Below are 6,000 nucleotides of genomic sequence, written 5' to 3' on the forward strand. Positions count from 1 at the left end.
GGAAGCAACTATAAGCCTGTCCTCAAATAGGTCTGGAGTAAACTTGACAAAATTTATAAAACTCAAAACCAAGAAACTGATTTACAGTGGTAACAACACACACACACACTATAATATATATATATATATATATATATATATATATATATATATATATATATATATATATCAGAAGGCAATGGCACCCCACTCCAGTACTCTTGCCTGGAAAATCCCATGGACAGAGGAGCCTGGTAGGCTGCAGTCCATGGGGTCACTAAGAGTCGGACACGACTGAGCGACTTCACTCTCACTTTTCACTTTCATGCATTGGAGAAGGAAATGGCAACCCACTCCAGTGTTCTTGCCTGGAGAATCCCAGGGATGGGGGAGCCTGGTGGCCTGCCGTCTATGGGGTCACATAGAGTCGGACACGACTGAAGTGACTTAGCAGCAGCAGCAGCAGCATAACACAAACAGAAACAGTGTCATGAAAAATAAAATGCTGGGGGGAAAAGATTTAGAATCCCAACAACTTCAGATACTGGAATTATCCCATTTTGAATGCAAAGCATTCATATATGGATTTGTATAAAGAAAACATGAACTCAAACAGGAAATGAGTATTTAAAAAAGGATCAGATTTTTAAGAGAAACTAGGTAGACCCTTTAGAAATGTATAATAATGAAACTCAAAACTCACTGGATGCTAATAATAAACAGAAGATTAGATCCAACTGGCTTCCCAGGTGACACAGTGGTCAAGAATCCGCCTGCCAAAGCAGGAGACACAAGAGATGCAGGTTCAATCCCGTAGTCAGGAAGATCTCCTTTGAGTAGGAAATGATAACCCATTCCAGTATTATTTCCAGGGTTATAAGAACAGTCATGGGGTTGCAAAGAGTTGGACATGACTGATCACACTTCACACTACTACTTGATCCTACTGAAGCTTTAATGAACTCAAAAACATATCGGAAGACCATGGCCAGAATACAGCAAAGACAAGAAAAATAGGAGAGATTAAAAGTGAAAAATTGCTCAGTCATGTCCAACTCTTCACAACCCCATGGACTGCAGCCTACCAGGATCCTCCATCCATAGGATTTTCCAGGCAAGAATACTGGATTAAAAGACCTGAACAATTTGTAATAGAATGACCCAATGCATCTCATCAGAGCTCAAGAAGGAAAGAGAGAGAGAGAGAGGAAGGAATTCATCCAGAAGAGTGAGCAGAGAAACTGCTAAGCTTATAGGTATATTAAGGCAAACACTAAAAATAGTGTCTACTATGTGGGGTTAAAAAAAGTCAATTACAACAGTAGCACAAACCAGGAGTGGGGTGACTAGTTACTAGAGTTTTGATAAAGTATTACTCTTAGATACTAATTAGCTTTAAGTTTTAAGTGAGTATGCAAAGTATCAAGGGTAAATACTACAGGAACAGAAATTATGGTCCAAGTTTCAAACTAGTAGAGAGAAAAAAAAATGGAGAATACCAACAAGATTGCTGGGAGAAATATAAACAACTCAGATGTGCAGATGAATCACTTTAATGGAAGAAAGTGAAGAGAAATAAAGAACCTCTTGATGAAGGTGAAAGAGAAGAGTGAAAAAGCTGGCTTAAAACTCAACATTCAAAAAATGAAGATCATGGCATCCAGTCCCATCACTTCATGGCAAAGAGGGGAAAAGTGGTAACAGTGACAGATTTTATTTTCTTGGGCTCCAAAATCACTGCAGACGGTGACTAAAGCCACAAAATTAAGATGTCTGCTCCCTGACAAAAAGCTATGACAAACCTAAACAGTGCGTTAAAAAGCAGAGACATCACTTTGCCAACAAAAGTCCATATAGTCAAAGCTATGGTTTTTCAAGTAGTCATGTATGGATATGAGAGTTGGATCATAAAAGAAAGCTAAGTGCTGAAGAACTGATGCTTTCAATTTGTGGTGCTGGAGAAGACTCTTGAGAGTCCCTCAGACAGCAAGGAGATCAAACCAGTCAATCCTAAAAGAAAATCAACCCTGTATATTCACTGGAAGGACTGATGCTCAAGGTGAAGCTTCAATACTTTGACCACCTGATGTGAAAAGCTGATTCACTGGAAAAGGCCCTGATCCTGGGAAAGACTGAGGATGAGATGGTTGGATGGCATCACTGACTCAATGGATGCATTTGAGCAAACTGGGAGATAGTGAAGGGAAGCCTGGCCTGCTACAATTCACAGGGTTGCAGAGAGTCAGACACGATTTAGCAACTGAACAACAACAACAAACCAAAAATATATTTAAAGAGACATAAAAAAGTGAGATGAATAGCAGGCACAAAGACAGCAGAAATAAGTCTGAACGTATCAGTAGTCATTATAAATGTAAACAGACTGAACCCTCCAGTTAAAAGTCAGAGGTGATCAACTAAATTTACAACAAAACCACTCTATATATTTAGAAGACAAATAAAGCATAAAAATACATAGAAATTGAAAATTCATTTTCTAAAAAGGTCAGGATAATTATGAAAGAACAGGGTATAATTTGTGAGAAGAATGTGGTGGGTTACTGAGGTGCTGGTAATGCTTTTTTGCCTGACTTAAAAGTTACTGACTTTCTAATAACTTAAGCTGTACATTTATGTTTTATACATTTTCTGAATATTTTATCTAACATGTTAAGCATTGCTTAGGAATATTTGTATATTGTTGTATATTGTCACCCTGCTTATTTAACTTATATGCAGAGTACATCATGAGAAATGCTGGGCTGGATGAAGCACAAGCTGGAATCAAGATTGCCGGGAAAAGTATCAATAATCTCAGATATGCAGATGATACCACCCTTATGGCAGAAAGCGAAGAACTTAAGAGCCTCTTGATGAAAGTGAAAGAGGAGAATGAAAAAGCTGACTTAAAATTCAACATTCAGAAAACTAAGATCATGGCATCTGGTCCCATCACTTCATGGGAAATAGATGGGGACACAGTGGAAACAGTGACAGGCTTTATTTTGGGAGGCTCCAAAATCACTGCAGATGGTGACTGCAGCCATGAAATTAAAAGACGCTTGCTCCGTGGAAGAAAAGTTATGACCAACCTAGACAGCATATTCAAAAGCCGAGACATTACTTTGCCAACAAATGTCCATCTAATCAAAGCTATGGTTTTTCCAGTAGTCATGTATGGATGTGCGAGCTGGACCATAAAGAAAGCTGAGCACCGAAGAATTGATGCTTTTGAACTGTGGTGTTGGAGAAGACTCTTGAGAGTCCCTTGGACTGCAAGAAGATCCAACCAGTCCATCCTAAAGGAAACCAGTCCTGAATATTCATTGGAAGGACTGATGCTGAAGCTGAAGCTGAAGCTCCAGTACTCTGGCCACCTGATGTGAAAACCTGACTCACTGGAAAAGACCCTGATGCTGGCAAAGATCGAAGGCGGGAGGAGAAGGGGATGACAGAGGATGAGATGGCTGGATGGCATCACCGACTCAATGGACATGAATAAACTCCAGGAGTTGGTGATGGACAGGGAGGCCTGGCGTGCTGCAGTCCATGGGGTCACAACGAGTCGGACACAACTGAGCGACTGAACTGAAGTATCAGAACTTGGTGAAGAAATTTTTTAATGTTATTCTATTAAAAATCTGAAAACCACTGAAAAGTAAATGAAGGAACCATGCTCATCAACAGAATATTCAGTATTAGAGATAATTAGTTCTTAATACGATCTATAAATTCAATGCAACCCCACTCAAAATTCAATAGGACCTTTCAAGCTAGCTTGATTAAGCTTTTTCTAAACCTGTAATGGCTAGGAAGTCAAGACCATCAATGGTTAGGAAAGTAAGACAGATGGAGGAGGGTATCTGTTCTACCAAATACAAAAGCTCATGATTAAAATACACTATTGACTGAAGACAATATGTTTTTAGAGAGTGATACTGTTAACATCAGGGCTTCCCTGGTGGCACGAGTGGTAAAGAACCCACCCGCCTACCCAGGAGGCATGAGACACGGGTTTGATCCCTGGGTCAGAAGATCCCCTGGAAGAGGAAATGGCAACTCACTCCAATACTCTTGCCTGGAGAATCCCATGGACAGAGAAGCCTGGCAAGCTACAGCCCACAGAGTTGAAAAGAGTTGGGACATGACTGAGTGACTTAGCTACTGCTGCTGCTAAGTCGCTTCAGTCGTGTCCGACTCTGTGCGACCCGATAGACGGCAGGCCACCAGGCTCCCCCATCCCTAGGATTCTCCAGGCAAGAACACTGGAGTGGGTTGCCATTTCCTTCTCCAATGCAAGAAAGTGAAAAGGGAAAGGGAAGTCACTCAGTTGTGTCCAACTCTTTGCGACCCCGTGGACTGCATCCTACCAGGCTCCTCCGTCCATGGGATTTTCCAGGCAAAAGTACTGGAGTGGGGTGCCATTGCCTTCTCCGGAGTGACTTAGCATGCATGTACAATTAACATCACCATGTGAAGTGTTTAGAGCTTAAAATGATCCAGGGTTCATTAGACAACTTGTGACTATCATCACCATTTACATTTTGCACTCAGGTTTTTGTTCCAACCCTATGTATATTAATAATGTACAAATTTTCAAAAAGGACAGAGTGAAATTTTGAGTGAAGAAAAATTTTTCAGTGAATCTTATGCAGATACAGATACTTTCCCTGATTGGCTGAGCAACATATATACTAGTGTCACAAATGATAGTTCTTCAGAATATAGTTCTGATTCAGATGATGTTGAGTATTAGACCAACAAAGACAAAAAAACTTCAGTGACTGATTCTGATACAGAAAGTGAAAATGAAACTCACGTGCTGGAAAATGCTCTTTTGCTTCTGCACAAGACTGGATTGCAAATATTTCATGAAAATTAGACTTTACAGGTATAACTACTGAATGTAATAACCTGCAAAGTGTTAGTGAAATAATTAATTATTGGCTGGGCCAAAATAAAAATCACCAGCCACAGGCATTCATTTCTGCAAGAATCCCCTGGTCAATAATGAGTTAAATTACAGTAATCAAAAAACTGTCATTAAAAATTTGATATATGACAGGAGCATAACATTGCCACTCAGTGGGGGAAAGGATGATTCTTTAAATAAATAATTCTTAAAAAAAAAAAAATAAATAAATAAATAATTCTTGAACAAATGGTGAAGCAAATGAAAGGTAGAGGTGATGGTTCCTTACCTCATATGCTGAAATAAAATCTAGATGAATTAAAATACCACATGTGAAACGCAAAACCATAACACTTTTAGAAGAAAACACTGGAGAATATCCTTTTTACTTTGAATCAAGGAAGAATTTCTTACAACTAGATAGGAAAGCATTAAATATGAAAGATTCATCAATCTACATTAAAATGATCAAAAAATAATCCTAGACTGAAAAAACTGAAAGATATCAGCAGCACGTAAAAATATCAAAGTATTAGTATGGCAGGTAACGTCCAGGATGGCCCCAGAGCTTCCCTGCCACCTGGTGTTCACACCCTTGTGTTGTCCCCTCCCACATATACCAGGGCTGGTTTGCATCACCAAGAAATGGTATTCACATCTGAGATTAGGCTATAAAAGATTGCCTATTCTATCTTGAATTTTTCTCCTTTGGATCACTCACTAAAGAAAGCAAGATGCCACACATAGTGATGAACATCCCTATGAAGAGGTCCACATGGCAAGGATGATGTGAATGATCTTGGAAGTGGACTCTCCAGTCCAGTCTGAGTCAAAGCCTTGAGATGATTGCAACCCTGGTCAGAACACCCATGAATAAATACAGATACCAACCTAAGGAAAAAATGGGCAAAAGATATAGAGGCTTTTCACAGAAGAGGAAACACAATGGTAAATATGATGGTCAACATTATCAATAATCAAGAAAAAGCAAGACTATAATAAAATGCTATTTTACATCCATTGAACTGTAAAAAAAAAAAAAAAGAGGTCTTACTCCTAAATTGTTGGTGAGGATGGGAGAATAAATAACACTTATACATTAACTTGTA

The sequence above is a fragment of the Bubalus kerabau genome, chromosome 6, assembly GCF_029407905.1.
Source record: "Bubalus kerabau isolate K-KA32 ecotype Philippines breed swamp buffalo chromosome 6, PCC_UOA_SB_1v2, whole genome shotgun sequence".
Classification (NCBI taxonomy): domain Eukaryota; kingdom Metazoa; phylum Chordata; class Mammalia; order Artiodactyla; family Bovidae; genus Bubalus; species Bubalus kerabau.